Source organism: Amblyomma mixtum, chromosome 8 (genome assembly GCF_055824585.1).
Source record: "Amblyomma mixtum isolate Tamu chromosome 8, ASM5582458v1, whole genome shotgun sequence".
NCBI lineage: Eukaryota > Metazoa > Arthropoda > Arachnida > Ixodida > Ixodidae > Amblyomma > Amblyomma mixtum.
In genome coordinates, this window is record NC_143019.1 from 99,498,414 (window position 1) to 99,515,545 (window position 17,132).

Consider the following 17,132-nt stretch of genomic DNA (forward strand, 5'->3'; position numbering starts at 1 on the left):
TGTTACAGCAGCAGTTACATCCGCCAAGTACGGACTACGTTCCTCTGAGCCGCACTGGCAGTGCTGCTCCACAGCGACGCACTCTACCTCTGTGTCCCGATCTTCCGAACCTTCCGCATTTTCGAGCCATTCTAAAATGTCGGCTTTAAACTGGTAGGAAAAATCGTTAAACGATGGGGTGCTATTCTCTCGCAGGTACCTTTGGCGAAGGTCCAGCGGTGACACGTTATATCTCGCCAGTAAGAAGCTTTTCAGCTCACCGTAGTCCGCCAAGCCGCCGTCCAACAGGCGCTTGACAACGTCCTACGCTTCGCTGGAAAGCAGGGCTACCAAATGCTGTGCCCAACCATTCCGCTCAACGCGCTTTCTCTCGCAGACGCGCTCGAACTCCGCTAAATATTTCGCCATATCTTCGGCGATCACGAAGGGCTGCGGCCTGTCTCAGCTGCTGACCGTCAGTCTCATGCAGAGCGGACAATGTTTTATATCTCTCGAAATCGATCTCATGCGCTTCAAGCTCCAGATCCATCAGTTTCTTAGCGCGGGCATGCCGTTTTATCTCAAGCTGCCTCCGTTTTTCTGCCTCTTCGCGCTCAAGCTGCTTCTGTTTTTCTGCCTCTTCGCGCTCACGTTCTGCCTGTTCGCGCTCAAGCTGCTTCTGTTTTTCAGCCTCTTCGTGCTCACGGCGTCTTTCGGCCTCCTCGCGCTCACGGCGTTCTGTGATCTCTTCCCAGGCCTCATTGGCTTCCTCAGCCGTTACATTCTCCTTTCGCATGATCTCAAGAATAGCCTGCTTTGGTTTTGCGGGGCCCAAATCAATGCCCAACTCTTCACAAATTTCGATGAGTTCCTTCACTTTGAAGTTCTCCATCGCGCGCAATAGCCTCTTGTAGTTTGCCCTTTTCTTAGAATTCCCTTGCCGTTCACTACTATAGCGCTACTAGTATGACACGCGCAAGTGATTCTTTCCAACAACGCCTCGTTTACTCCCTCTGCACCAGCTTTCGTTTCAAAGCGCCCCGACTTGGCTCGAAATAGCAAAGCTCTCCACAGTGCTACACACACAGCCCTACTCTAGACTACAATCACGTGTGCTAGAGCAGTCTGGCGAATTGAGGAGAAAACATCAGGCACTCACCGCGCCGAGGTAGCTGACGCCGGTCGATCCCGCAGCTGCCATCCACTGTTAGGTCTGGGCATCCCACCGCTGCCACCACTGTTGGGACTGGGTGTCCGAGCCAGGAAACGGTCGAGGCGACGGTGCGACGGTGAGTAAAATGACTTTTATGTACAGTATGTACAAGGGCTTTTACATGATACAAGGGTCAAGAGCACCACGGGCTAGCACAAAGAAGAAGGGCGGCCCCGGCGGCGAGCGTAGCTCCGGCGTGATGGCTCTTCTGCTGCTCGTCTGCTGGTCGGGTTCAGCGCGGCTCCGCTTTTAAAGCCGCTGGTAACGGTTACGGCAGCCAGCCGTTCAAATCCTCCAATCAGGTCACGGCACTGGCCACCGTTCAAATTAGACCAATGGTCGAGAGGCGACGGCCGATGACGCGTCGGAGGAGCCCGCACCGACGGAGAGGAGGGGAAGAGGAAGGGTCCGTGTCGGCGCCGGCCTGGCGGGATGAGTCACGCTGCACGTCGCGACATGTCCGAGAGAGTCTGGGCCTGCTTTGAGCGACGGCGGGCGCGCAGCGCTTGTTTCCAGAGAGGCCACCCAGCGAAATGTGGGCTCTGGCACTACAGCGCCGAGTTGGGACAGTCTTTGCGGGCGCTTCCTCATTCTCGGTGTTCTCTGAAGTGCCTGTCAAGATTTCGTCATCCTCACGAGTACGCTTCGCCGCAGCGCCGCTGCACACATCCTCACTAGCGTCCATGGGGGCTGTGTCTTCCCTGAAAACAGCCGCGAAACCGTCGCCCAAGGAATTCTCTCTTGCGTTAGATTCTCGTGCCGTAGCATATTCATGCTGTATGGTGGGTGGTGCCTGAACAGTGTTCTCACGGTCTTCAGGCACCTGCTCAGAAGAGACGAGGTAGCCGCCGTATCCGCTTCTTTGAGACCCCGTTGTGCCCCTGATGTCTCTTCGGCCTCCGCTTCATCATTAAGTGCTCCACAAAACCATCACCTTTACAGACTCCGCCGCACTTGCTTCCGTTTTCACTCACTGCCCCTCGTAATGTCAGAAGCGGCGGCACAGGCTGCAGCACGGAATCTTGCAATCCCGTCGTATATGTCCGGTCGACTTGCACCGCATGCAGAGCGGCGGCTTTCCCGGCATAAAAATAAGTGAGATCTCACCTGAACTTCTCAGACGGCGTGGAATGTCGTCAGTCTTCACTCCGACTTTCAGTTTCAAGGTACGCGCTGTGGGGCCTTTGTACACGTCTTGAGCCCGCCACCTTTCCTTCGTCACGTTCGTCACCTTTCCGTACAGGGACAGGGCCTCGTGCACATCCTCGTCGGCGACGCCGTAAAGCACCCAGTGAATCTTACGCCGAAGGTCTTGGTTGTTCGGATCCACGAGGATATACGGGCTGTTTTTTCCGTTTCACATCACTGGCAGTCAAAACCTTCTTCGTCGCGTCGACGCTCTTCACTGTGACAGCTCACTGATCGTTCATCTGGTACGCCTCCAAAGCCAGCACTTCGGGGAGCAAACCTAGACGAACCAACGCATCCCGGAAGAACACGGAAAGGCCTGTTCTTTGAATCAGCGTGTCAGATGACATTGAATGCGACAAGTTGGACTCGTACAGTCTTATTACTGAAGATTTTGAAGTGCTATCAGCCTGTACTGGCAGGTTCGTGTTTTCGGTTTGCTATCGTCCACCGAAGGGAAATATGGTTAGGTTTTTGGAATTTTACGACTGTTTTCTTTCATTTATAACAGATAACAAATACACTCTAATAGCTGGAGGTGATTTTAATATCGATATGTTGAAGGATAACTCCTCTACTAGAGACTTTAACGCAGTCTTGGCCTCGAACGGATTTATTAATCTTATTAACGACCCAACAAGGGTAACACAAGAAAGTGAGTCACTTCTTGATCTGCTGATTACGAACACTTCCCAACCGATAGTTGAGTCGGGCGTAATATCATGTGCGATCAGTGACCACCTTCCAGTGTTTGCATGCATAAATAAGACTAGACTGGTAAAGTACCGACAGGAGAAAGCGAAGTACCAAAGTATAACCAATGCTACCCTCAATTCATTTCACAGTTCACTAGAACAAGTTGAGTGGGATAGTATTGACGTTACCAGTGACGCAAATGAGGCTTACGATGAGTTCCTCCGAGTATTTAAACAGCTCTACCATTCCTCTTTCCCGCTAAAAGTGCGTGCAATAAAGCGTAAAACTCGCAAACCTTGGATATCTTCTGAGTTGCGCCAAGAAATTAAAACGAAAGACAAACTGTACAAAATCTTTTTAAACACACGTTCAACAGATGACCTAAGCATTTTTAAGAAATACAGAAATAGATTAACAAAAAAGCTACGTCTCGCTCGTGCGGAATACTTCGCGACATTTCTTGAAATTAAAAATGGTCGCCACGATCTGTTGTGGTCAAGGTTGAATTTCTTACTGAGGCGTGAGCAACCACAGGCTGCCCCGCGGGCTTTAAAGCTTGATAACAAAGATGTATCCGGCAGAGAGTTGGCAGATGCCTTCAACAACTTTTTTACCACTCTTGCCCATAACACCCCGTCAAGTGATTTCAACACCTATTTTAGCTCTTACAATAGGGACACAATATTTCTGAACCCAGTTACGACAGAGGAGGTTATATCAGTCGTACAAAGCCTAAATAACAGCCATAGCTGTGACATTGACGGCATTCAAGTGAGGCCTGTCAAGCATGTTATAAGAGTTATTGCCCCTGTTCTTGCAGATATATTTAACTTATGCTTTACTACGGGCACATTTCCTAAAAAAATGCAAATAGCCAAAGTAACGGTTTTGTATAAGAAAGGAGACCGCAATGATTTAGGAAATTATAGACCAGTATCGATACTCCCAATATTCTCGAAAGCTTTTGAAAAAGTTCTCTATACACGGTTGTCTGATTTTATTGATAAACATGACCTTTTGTCACCTAATCAATTTGGGTTTTGTAAAAATAAATCTGCCGAGTTAGCACTACTCGAACAAAAGGAATATATACTAACACAGTTTGAAAATAAGGCCTTTGTTATTGGTGTCTTCGTGGACTTCTCGAAGGCATTCGATTTAGTAAACCACAGTGTACTCCTGAAAAACTTGGAGCGTTGTGGTATTCGTGGACTGGCTCAAATGATCCTGAAATCATATCTTTCGCATAGAAAACAGGCTGTAAGCATAGACAATGTGACATCTGAACTAAAACTTGTTACTTCTGGCGTTCCCCAGGGTAGTATATTGGGACCATTACTTTTTAATATGTACCTAAATGATATCTCCAACATTAACTCCGCCGCAAAATTTATTATCTACGCTGACGACACTAGCATCTTTTTTACTGGAAATGACCTTGATCTCCTTGTTCGGGAATGCAATGACACCTTGAGTGAATTACAAAAGTGGTCCGAATCCAGATACATGCGTATAAATGAGAAGAAAACAAAAGCTGTCATATTTCGTCCTAAAAACAAAGTACTTCCTTCCCCCATCGAGATTAAACTAAACTCGCGACGTATAGACATAGTTGAACAATTTAAATGCCTTGGAGTAGTTTTTTCTTCCAGCATGTCTTGGGAACACCACACGGACCATATTGTCACGAAACTGGCTCAAATAACCGGAGTCATAAGTCGGCTCAGATACGTCATTCCAAGAACAGTAAAGTTACTCCTCTACAATTCACTTTTCTACTCCTATTTAAACTACTGCCATCTAGTGTGGGGCACAGCTACGGTTAGCTGTCTTCAGCGTATCTACATTTTTCAGAAAAAGTTCCTTCGTCATGTTTACAATGTCCCCTGGGACTCGCCAAGCAAAGATCTCTTTCTACAAAGTGGTGTGCTAAAAATACACAACTTGTATAAATATCGCTTGAGTGTCCGGTTTAAACTCGAAACACGTAGAAATGTAAACCACATACGTAAACTAGCTGAACTACATACCCGAGATGCAAGCTACACAACAAGGCATGCGGAGACGTGGATAGTCCCGACCCCACGGTTAAACTCGGATAGAGAACGCCTGCAGTTCACTCTTCCGTCCCTGCTAAACGCGTATATATATAATAATTTTGACCTTTTCAGTTCGTCAAACAGGTCTTTGCGTGCTTTGTATGCTAGCATGTAGGATTTTTGTTTTGTGTTTTTTTTTTCTTCTCTCCTTTGCTGCCATTACCTGTGTCTACCCAATGTGAATATTGTGTCAATATTGTATAATGTTCTTTCGTTTTCTCTTGTATTGTATACTTGTTATCACCTTCTGTATTAAAAGTCTTGCTGTCAAGCTGCTGCCAAGCGAAAGGGGGCTGCGGCTTAGTCAAGCTGTTTCTCAGCTTTTTCTGCGCCTCCGCTGTCTGTATGTTTACAAGGCAGAAATAAAGAATTTGAATTTGAATTTGAATTTAAAGATGTCATTGAAAACAATTTTTTCCTGTTGGCAGAGCTGACAAGATGACCTAGTATTCTTCATCCGAAGCAGCAAAAAACCTGTTTCCGCGACCAGCAACGGCCGCTGACACCGCTCCGTCGGAGCACATGATAAAACGTCCGTTCGCTTCTGCGTCCGGAAGTAGAATCCTGAGCTATTGCGGCCGCTGTTCAGGGCCCATTAACTCTGTGACTCAAAGTTACTATCTTCCTCTGGGCCAAAAAAAAGCGAAGCCGCCAGTGAGGTTCGAACTCACGACCGCTGGTTTACGAGACCAGCGCTCTACCACTGAGCTATAGCGGCCGTTGTTCAGGGTCGATTAACTCTGTGACACGAAGTTACTATATTCCTCTGGGCCAAAACAAAAGGGAAGCCGCCAGTGAGGTTCGAACTCACGACCGCTGGTTTACAAGACCAGCGCTCTACCACTGAGCTATTTTTTTTACTGCCAGGATTATAGTCAAAATGAAAGGGTACAAGGAGTAAAACATATCAGCCACACTTGGGCTAACATGACACTAAAATTTTTTCAGAGACACCAATGCATCCAGACAAGCAATCCATTCTGGTGGATCAGGGAGCGCTCGATAAACTTCTCTGAGACATACGATACTTTCGATAAAGTGGTCTCTGACAGAACGCACGACAGGTTCGGCATGTTCAAACTGCATTCTCGTTTTCCACAGCGCGTGGAGGCCCAGGACCATGATAAGATCGTACGGTATATCGTCCGAAGCGTCTACCGGCAGGATTCGTATTCCATATGGGTCAAGAGGCAACTTTTTCGTTAATGTGCGCTGGAGTACGTCCCAACGGAAAATCGGGTCCCAGCAGTCTAGGAATATGTGCTCTATGGTTTCGGGCTTTTTGCATAAAAAGCAGTTTGTTGACCACGGTATGAAGATGCCTCTTTCCTGAAGCCAGGTCTTAACTGGAAGTGTGTTGGTATGTAGCTTGCCCCCTGAAATGCCACTGGGCACGGTGGCATTTCAGGGATGCGGTCACCTAATCCGTTCCTCTTCATTCCGCAGTTGTGGATCGGTGTGCTGTTGGCCACCGCCAGCTGCTTCGCCGGGCCGCCTGTGCATGAAAAGGAGTTCGTCATCCAGAACATCACCGCCTTTCACGTGGATCCTGTGCTTCATCCGACGCCCTGGAATTTCATGATAAGACAGTCAGCGGCTACACGCACCGATGACAGCGTGCATGACCCAGGAACAGCGCCACCACATCACCAGCCTATAAATGACCCACTCGGGACCGGCGCGCCCACTGGGCACGGTGGCATTTCAGGGATGCGGTCACCTAATCCGTTCCTCTTCATTCCGCAGGTGAGGAAACGCTACGCAAAATGTATTCGTTCTAGTGATCCCTTTCTATTTCTGCTGCCGTGCCCATGGATATGTTGGTTCTTCTATCGAGTTGCTCTGTACTTGAAAGAATTGTTAGTGCTGGATGGTGATATTGAGACAAATCCGGGTCCCAATAATGCACAACTTTCAAAACAACTGGAAGATATAGCTGCAGACATCAAAGAGATAAAAGAAAAACGGTTGACTGACATAGAAACTAAGCTGGACGCAGTATCGAGACTGGAAGCCAAAATCGTTCTCTGTCAAGACCAGCTCGAATCTATGAATCGTGTAATTCAAAACCTGGAAAACAGAATAGATGATTTGTAAAACCGCAGCCGTAGATCTAACTTAATTGTTTACGGCTTCAAAGAAGAGGAAGACGAGACTTCTGAGTCCCTGGAGCGTGATGTTAACCAAAAGATCATTCAAGACAAACTTGATCTCGCACCAGTTACCATAGAGCGCATTCATCGTTTGGGAAAACCTGCAGAGAACAAAACTAGGCCAGTTATATTCAAGCTCCTGGACTCTCGTCAAAAAACCGAAATTCTAAAGCAAGGACGTAAACTGAAAGACAGTGGGATATCGATCGGTGAAGACTTATCCTATAAAACAAGAGACATAAGAAGAAATCTCTGGAACAGTACCAAGCCTAACCGCGATAAAGGCGACAAAGTTTCGTTAGTTTTCGACAAAATTTTTATCAACAGTCAAGCCTACGTTTGGGACTATGAAAAGAACGACAATGTGCCTTTGCGAAAAAACTATCGTACGAAACAGGCACGACCCTTAACGCCTTCAGCGGTGCAGTCAACTCCATAGATCACGCAATTCTAAGCCATAAAAAGGTCTGTGCTTCTAAATACCGAATTCCCCAACATAAACGTAATAGAGGCGACAAAGGAATTGCGACAGTGACAGTGAATAAGCATCTCCGAATAATTAATGTTAACGCTCGAAGCGTCGCCAATAAAACCGAGCAGCTTGAAATCCTTCTCCTGCAACATGACCCTCACGTTGCGGTTATAACAGAAACTTGGCTGCACAGCGAGATTACCGATGACCTCATCTTTCCACCCTCGTACAAGGTATTTCGCAAGGACAGGCCCTCGAGAGGTGGAGGAGTTGCAGTACTCCTTAAAAATAATATACAGGCTGTTTCGCTAGAAGATGTACCTGATCTTGAGTGCCTTTGCATGACACTGTTTTGCTGGGGACATTGCTTTATTTTGTATGCGGTTTACAGGCCTCCTAATGTAACACAAGATTATCTAACTAAGTTACAAGTTCACATGTCAAATTACAAAAAGAGTAAAATATTGCTATTCGGTGATTTAAACTTACCTGGCGTTGACTGGGAACGTCTGCAGCCATGTTCCGGGTACAAAAAAAACGTGGATATTGTATTCGACATTATGTTCACGCACAACTTGTGTCAAGTGGTTCGCGAGCCAACCCGCGAATTTCGCATGAGTAATTCAGTGTTGGATCTTGCATTTGTTCCCCAAGTTTTCCATGATTGCAACGTGTCTGTCGCACCAGGACTTTCAGATCATCATCTTGTTAGTGTTTTCATTCCCATAAAACCGCTTGCCAAAACAAAAACATGTAAAGCACATCCTATCATGGACTTCACACGTGCCGATGATGTCTCAGTTATTGAGCATCTTGAAACATGCATTGTCGAATTTGATGGAACCGACGCCTGCGCACTCTGGAATCAGTTTAAGAAAATGTGTCACTATTGCCTTAAAAATTTCATACCTTTAAAATACAAAAACATTCGCAAGCAGACGCCTTGGATGACACGCAGTATCATTCATCTCAGACGCCGAATCAAAAGGCTAAAAAAGCATCGCGCACAGCAGAGCACAATCAACCATTTAAGAGAAAGCCTCGCCCTTGCTGTACGCCGTTCAAAAGATTATTATTTCAAAACAACTCTGCCGAACTTCATAAAAAACGACCCGGGTAAATTCTGGCGCCACATTAGCGATAAAAAAGCCCCTATATCAGAAATTACTATCAACGGTACAACGGTTACCAATCCGCCTGCCATTGCTCACCATTTTAACAATTACTTTCACAGTGTATTTTCTCAACCAAAACCGTACGATGCACCAAGCACAACTTCAGCACATCCATCTGAAGTTAACTTCATCTCATATGATGGTGTCGTTTCAATGTTACTAAACCTGAAAATTGAATCATCCCCAGGGCCCGACGATATTCCTAACGGTTTTCTTCGGAGGTATGCTGAATCTCTGGCCAGGTTTTTGGTTATTATATTTCGCGTGTCATTGTTAACCGGATGTGTACCTGAGGACTGGAAGATAGCCCGAGTCGTACCTGTATTTAAAAAAGGCGACCGCCTTCAGGTGACCAATTATCGACCTATATCCTTAACGTCATCTTGCTGCAAATTAATGGAACATATTGTCGCAACTAGCATTAATGAATTCTTAGATCGCAACAACATTCTTACAGATTACCAGCATGGTTTTCGCAAAGGGTTTTCCACAGTAACTCAACTACTTTCAGTCATCCATTCATTTGCGGCATCACTTGACAATAACAGCCAGATTGACGCGATCTTTCTAGATTTCAGTAAAGCGTTTGACAAAGTGCCACACCACAGCCTAATTCTAAAACTAAAAACTATTGGACTTCCGCCTATTTTTATTTCCTGGATAAATGATTATTTAACTAACCGGAGTCAACATGTTTCAATCGGTCAGCACCAGTCTGGCTGTCTCCCAGTCACATCAGGTGTGCCACAGGGAAGCGTACTGGGGCCACTACTTTTTCTAATATACATTAACGACATCATCAATGAAGTTTGCCCTGGCGTACATATTCGATTATATGCTGATGACTGTGTCCTATTTCGCGATGTTAGCAATGAAAACGATCAGAGTGACCTACAAAATACGCTTACTAATATTGTACAGTGGTGCAAGCGCTGGGACATGACACTGAACGCAGATAAAAGCGTTTCTCTTCGCATAACTAACAAGATAAACGCTCTAGAATATGTATATAAATTAGAATCATCACCATTGCAACAAGTAGCGTCCGTAAAGTACTTGGGTGTAACACTTACTAATAACCTTTCTTGGAACTCTCACATAGATATCATCTGTTCACTCGCATTCCGTAAGCTCTGTTATATAAGGCATAAACTTCGAAACGTCCCCGCTAACGTTAAGCTCTTAGGTTATAATACTCTAATTAGACCCAAGCTTGAATATGCTTGCATAATTTGGGACCCGTATACTAAGTCTAACATAAGAAAGCTCGAGAACATTCAAAGGAAAGCAATTAGATTCATATATTCAAAATATCTACCCACTGACTCCCCCTCAGACTTGATGCATGCTAACGGTATTGAAGAACTACAGTTAAGGAGACGAAATTTTCGTTTAGATTTTCTTTCATTACTTCTTAACAATAAACTCAGACTTGACCTTTCTGCTTATCTTTCCCCAATGCCAACACGGAATACACGACACTATCACAAAGCTCTTTTAAAACCATATTTTGCCCGGATTAACTCGTTCAAGTTTTCCTTTTTCCCACGCACCATATCCGACTGGAACTCATTAACCGAACCTAATCAACCCTGAAAATCAGACGCGTTCCTCAGCCATCTTTTTTCATATTGCGTATTATGTATTTTTTCTGCTTTGTCTTGCATTGCTGTATTGTTGTTTTACTACATTATCTTTGCTGTATTGTATTTTTGTTGCTATAATTTTGCTTTTTGTGCACCTGCCCTTCCTGCTTGGACCTAACCATGGTCTGCAGTATGTACATAAATAAATAAATAAATAAATAAAGAAAAAGGTTTTAACTGAAGGTAATATTGGCATTTTCTTTACTCATTTGAGTACGTTTTGTCCAGGGCGTCCACGGTGTGGTAAACGGTATAACGGTACAGGTAGCATGGTGTGAACAAGGTCTTTATACAGTTTCTTCTTACTAACACTGCACAAGTAGTCTTGTGAAAACCGCACGTTTAACAACCTGAACGCGAGCACTACTTCGCGCAGATAACCAGTCACAGCGCCACATGTGTTATCGCATGACGTCACAATGAATCCTGGGAGAAGTCTACGTAGCCTCACCTGCATCACGGTGCGGAGAAAGGGGTCATTTTGATCCCTTAAGAAAAGAAATCGTGACACGACTTGCCGCAAAAAACAAGTGAACCAGACCTAGCCCACCACACTTGACTGAGATAAACAAATTAGTTCGGCCAGATCTCTCCCAGGTCGAGGACCAAATGAAAACAGCGAGGACACGATGGATTTTTTGTATGCTCGTTCGCGATGCACACAACACGTTCATCACATACCATATTTTTGAAATTAGGAAGACATTGGAGACAGTCGCACGGGAAAACATTGACAGCAGTCTTCCCTGCCATGCATCAGCCTTTTCTTTTGCCTTCGTTGTTTGATCGGTCCAGTATTGTTCAGGATCACGATAACACTCGAGGGGCGCACCGAGGTATGGTTTAGGAACTGTTGACCAATGAAGGCGACAAAATTGCTCCGGCGTGGCGTCCCAGTCTCCATGCCAAAATCCATAACTTTTGTCCCAATTTATCTGGGCTCCGGTGTATTCGCAAAATTGTTCAACAACAGCTGTGGCTTCTTTAATGCTTTCTTTGTTTGCGCATAATACGGCGATATCATCCGCGTAGGCCAAGATTTTTATTTCTGCCTCACGTACTCTATATCCTGTTATGCGTTCATTGTTTGCAATTGCCAAACATAGGGGCTCAAGGTAAGCCGCGAACAGCAAGGGCGGAAGAGGGCATCCCTGCCTCACCGACGAGCGAACGCTCAGGCTGACTGTCAGTTCCCCGTTTACGATGATTCGCGTTGAGCAGTCAGTGTACGCCATTCTGACGCCTTCAGTGGTAACGCAGCCTACGTTAGAATGCTCTAAAATGCAGAGCAGAGCCTCGTGCGAGACACGGTCGAAGGCTTTGGCCAGATCAAGCTGCATCATCGCAACGCGCTCGCCAAAAGCGTCACAACACTCGAGGACCGTTCGCGCGACATGCACGTTTGTTGCAATGCTTCGGCCTTTGATGCCGCAAGTCTGATGCGGCCCTACCAACTTTGTTATAACGCGCTGAAGTCGTGTCGCTAATACCTTCATAAATATTTTCTAGTCCACATTGACAAGGGTTATCGGGCGATAAAACCCTGGCAAGAGACGTTTTGCTTCATCGTCACTCTTTGGTATCAGCACGACGTGTGACGTTGTGAATGATAAAGGAAATCGCTTTTCGTCGTATGCCTCAGTGATGACATTGTGCAAAATCTGAACAACAGAACAGTTGAAAGCTTTACAAAAGGCAGCTCCTAGGCCGTCAGGCCCGGGTGCTTTGCCAAGGGACAGGTCATCTATTGCGTGTTCTATTTCACTGACGGTTATCGGTTCTTCCAGTTGCGTCTGTACTTCTTCGTCCAGCTGTGGCATAAAGGAAAGAAATTCTTTCTGGAAGCTGTCTTTCGTATCACGTGGGTGACCTATCAAGTTCCGAAAATGCTCGGCCATCACTGTCTTGATAACCTTTTGGTCAGTCGTGATCTCGTTTCCGTTGGCAAGCTGCCGGATTTCTTTCCGACATGCGTATCTTTTTTCGTCGGATAATGTGCGCTTTGTTGGCGTTTCTCCCGCCCACAGCTTCTCGGATCTTGCTCGTACAATTGCCGCTTTGTATCTTTCTGTGTCTATAGTTTCGAGCTGTGTTTTCACCCGCCTTATTTGCTCAGTACATTTACCGGGCTGAATGTTTTCCATGCTTATCAAGAATTCTAGTTCCTGGCGAAGTTTTGTTTCGTTTTGTTTCTGGTTGAACTTATTGATGCTGCTTCTTTCGATGGCTGTTATTTTAACTCTCTGTTTAAACTCTTCCCATTAAACTCCGAACTGGTTTGGCTCCAGTGTGAGCAACTTCTCTAATTCTTCCGTTACTGCGGTAACAAATGCATCATCTTCCAAAAGCTTCACGTTAAACTTCCAGAGGTTCCACTTGAAGCGAATTTCGTTTTGCCTTCTTCCAAACGTTGCAGTTACCCAAGCAGTGGTCACTGAACTGGACTGGTTGCACTTCATATGCTGCACATGAAGAAACCAGTTCGGGTGATGCGTATAATCTGTCTAATCTCGCGTGGCTGTCACGCTGAAAATGGGTGTACTGAGGACGTGTACCATTCGTCAATACGCTACCAATGTCTTCTAAATCATAATCATGCACCAGGGCACTTAATACTTCTGCGCTCTTGTCCCGAACTCGTGTGCGTTTAGCGCGATCATCCATTGTACATACGCAATTAAAGTCGCCCAACAATATCAACACTTTGTGACAGTTAAGGTAGGCTTCAACACGTTCAAAGAAAGATCGACGCTCGGTCTCAACGTTGGGTGCATAGACACAAATGACACGGAAAGATAAATCCTAAACAGCAAAATCAACAACTAAAAGGCGACCACTTTGGCATGACAACACTGACTGTACACAGATCCACAAGTTATTAGGGATGAAAAGGGCGCAACCACCTGATCCACCATTCGCATGACAAACGCATACATCGAAATGCGTACGGAAATTGGACACCATTCAGTCGGTCAGTTCTTGGCTTTCGATTTTCGTCTCTTGTACGGCAACTAAGTGTAATTCTTTATCAAGAAGAAGGCGGCTTAGCGGACACTGTCGCCTTCTTGCACCTAGCCCCCGGACATTTAACGTTGCTACGCGTAGCATTTCCCCGAGATTAAGAGCCATGGTAACACAATGGAATGGTGCCCATCGCCGGAAAGAATTCTCGCTCCCCAGGTCTGTGTGCCCATATACACACCGCAAGTCTGCCAACAAAATATACACTGGGGCCTGCAGGAAGAACCTTGGTGCCAACAGCACCTTGCCTCGATACGAAAAGAAAACGGCACATCGACACAGCCATATAGCTTAGAAATACCCCCGTTCCCATTATGACGAAGGCAACACAAAGCTACGGAGGCGGTTTACCCGCCTGTCGAGAGTCGACCGGAATGTTCGGTCGCGGCTTGAACGACGCCCGCCTACCTGGCGTTTTCTGCGGCGGCTCGTCCCCGCCGCTTTCGTCCCGCTGCTGCAGCATGCTGGTGGTGTCTTCATGCGCCCGCTTCCCGGCTGCGGGACTCACTGATTCACGGGATGTGTCCATGTTCTCTGCCGCGGTGTGGTCGTCGCTCACGTGCGGTTCAGGCTGCTTTTTTTCTACGCCTTTCGGCGTAGCCGCGACGTCCTGGGCAGGCGGTTATTGCCGTTCCGCGGCGTTTGCCACAACGACAGGTTTCTGCGTAGTTTGCATTTGAGGCTGATTTGCCGTTGGCAAATGCGCTGCTTGTCTGCCTCCCGCCGACGATAACTCCTCGACGTCCGCCTCATCCATTAGCAAGTCGGACGTATCCTCCTTGCTCCCCAGTCCGGTGACGCTGGCATATGTCCGCTCGCACTGGCTGTCTTCCTGTCTGAAGCGCCGGCAGGCACCACACCGTGGGATGCGGCACTCGCGGCGAATATGACCCGTGCCGCGACAGCGAAGGCAGAGCGGAGCCCTGCCCGGCACAACCACGAGGGCCAGCTCACCTGCAACACTTAGCTGATGGGGCACATCGTCGATTTGCACTCCAGCATTCAGCTTCAGTGTCACGAGCCTGGTGGTAGTGCCCTTGTCGGTCACTCCTTGGACCCGCCAACGCTCGCGGGCGACTTCAGTGACTTTGCCGAACGGGGCGAAGGCGAGGCGTACGTCCTCATCCGGTACACTGTGGAGAAGCCAGTGCACCTTCATGCGGACGTCCCTGTTGGCCGGGTCGATGACGAGGCAGCGCTGCTTCTTCACTTGCAATTCACCAATGCTGGCTAGCTTCTTCGCCGTTTCAGCGTCCTTGAACGTGACAGCCCAGACATGGCTCATGCGGTACGCCCCCAAGGCGATAACCTCGGTGAGCACCGACTGTTGAGCGAGGGCGTCGCGGAAATCTACTACCCGGTACGGGCGAGCTCTTACGTCCGCGTGCCAAAAAAACTGTATTCACAACGAACGGACCTGAAGGCAAACTGGGCAGAACAACCTGGTACTCACTATCAGTTGACATAAACCTGTTTCCGCGGCCAGACATGGCCGCTGTAGCCGCTCCAACGGAGCCCGTCATCACACGTCCGTTCGCTTCGGCGTCCGGAAGTGGAATCTTCGCTTCGGCGCCCGGAAGTGCAATCACTGAGCTACAGCGGCCGTTGTTCAGGGTCGATTAACTCTGTGACACAAAGTTACTATCTTCTTCTGGGCCGAAACAAAAGCGAAGCCGCCAGTGAGGTTCGAACTCACGACCGCTGGTTTACGAGACCAGCGCTCTACCACTGAGCTATAGCGGCCGTTGTTCAGGGTCGATTAACTCTGTGACACACTTACTATCTTCCTCTGGGCCAAAATAAAAGGGAAGCCGCCAGTGAGGTTCGAACTCACGACCGCTGGTTTACGAGACCGGCGCTCTACCACTGAGCTATAGCGGCCGTTGTTCAGGGTCGATTAACTCTGTGACACACTTACTATCTTCCTCTGGGCCAAAACAAAAGGGAAGCCGCCAGTGAGGTTCGAACTCACGACCGCTGGTTTACGAGACCAGCGCTCTACCACTGAGCTATAGCTTTTTTTTTTTCTTTATTGCCGGCTTGGCGAAAAACAAGATCACTGTACATGAAAGGTTAAAATACGTCCTCCGACATTTGGTGGAGCGTTCATTAAAAGTGTTTCAAATTTGCAAGTTCATCCATGATACCAATCCATTCTGGGGGGTCATTTTGGGCCTTGAGTGCATCTCTGACATATAAAATGCTCTCAATAAAGTACTGTCTCGCAGGGCGAGTATCAATGTCTGCATTCCGGACTGCCATACGCACTTTCCACAGACTGTGCAGGCCCAGCAGCATGACCATATCTAGGGGTATACTACCAAGATCTCGGACAGGTAGAAACCGGATGCCGCGAGGTGACAACGGGAGGTCTTTTTTTAAGGTTCTTTGAAGGATGTCCCACAAGAATACGGCATCCCAACACTCGAGGAAGATGTGTTCTGTTGTCTCTGGCTTTCTGCACAATAGACAGTTTGTAGACCACGGAACAAAGATTCCCTTTGCTTCAAGCCAGGGTTTTACCGCCAGTGTATTGCTGTGGAGCTGGAAGAAGAATGTTTTGGCTGAAGAGCGAATTGGCATCTTTTTAACTCTTTTTAGGACGTCTCCTCCTGGGCCTGCACTGTATATGTACGATACAAAGGCACGGGCATCATTAAATCACATATATCTTTGTACAATTGCTTCTTAGAGACAGTACACAAAAATTCTAAAGAAAAACGAGCTTTCAACATCTGGAAAGCAGCAACCACCTCAAACAGGAAACCGCGGACACACGTGCTTCGTACGTCACTCGTCGACACAACGAAATTTGGAAGGAGTTCATGTAGCCTAACTTGTATGACGCTTCTTAAGAAAGGATCACTTTGGTCCCGCAGAAACATAAATCTGGAGACGACCTGCCTCAAAAACAAATGGGCTAGCCCCACACCTCCCTCTCTCACCGACCGGAACAAATTGGTCCGACTCGTTCGCTCCCATGTAGAGCCCCACACAAAGACGGCGAGAACTCTGTGCAGTTTCTGAACATTTACACGCTTCATGCACATAACTTGAAGCACATACCAGATTTTCGCCACTATAAACAAATTGCATACTGTGGCCCGAGCAAACACTGACAGCTCACGTCCTCCCCAGTTTAGTGTTCTCTCTCGCGCTTTGTCAGTTTCGCAGTTCCAATATTCAGTGGCGTCCTTGTAATGCTCAAGGGGTACCCCTAAATAGTTTCCCAGTTATTCAGTCCATTGCATGTTTTGGAATGATAAAGGTTTGGACTCCCAGCTCCCGTGCCAAAAACCCAAGCATTTACCCGAATTCACAGTGCTCCCTGACATTCTACAAAATTTGTTTACAATGCTCCCTGTTTCGTTGATGCTGTCTCTGTCTGTGCAAAACACTGCTATATCATCAGCGTAAGCTAAGAGTTTAACTTCAGTCGCCATTAGACGGAAACCCCTCACTTGTTCATTATGAATAATCTTCAAACAAA

At 47.0% G+C, this 17,132-nt stretch overlaps 3 non-coding genes and 1 pseudogene across 3 annotated transcripts; all 4 read right to left on the reverse strand.

Annotated features, from left to right (window-relative positions):
* Window positions 1–5,821: 5,821 nt before the first annotated feature.
* On the reverse strand, window positions 5,822–5,893 carry TRNAT-CGU (transfer RNA threonine (anticodon CGU)). The gene has a single exon. It is a non-coding gene; the product is annotated as a tRNA-Thr (tRNA).
* A 9,420-nt stretch (window positions 5,894–15,313) lies between these two features.
* Window positions 15,314–15,385, reverse strand: TRNAT-CGU (transfer RNA threonine (anticodon CGU)). Its single transcript has one exon. It is a non-coding gene; the product is annotated as a tRNA-Thr (tRNA).
* Window positions 15,386–15,451: 66 nt separating this feature from the next.
* On the reverse strand, window positions 15,452–15,523 carry TRNAT-CGU (transfer RNA threonine (anticodon CGU)). The gene has a single exon. It is a non-coding gene; the product is annotated as a tRNA-Thr (tRNA).
* Window positions 15,524–15,751: 228 nt separating this feature from the next.
* On the reverse strand, window positions 15,752–16,707 carry LOC149333679 (uncharacterized; annotated as a pseudogene).
* Between the last annotated feature and the right edge of the window lie 425 nt (window positions 16,708–17,132).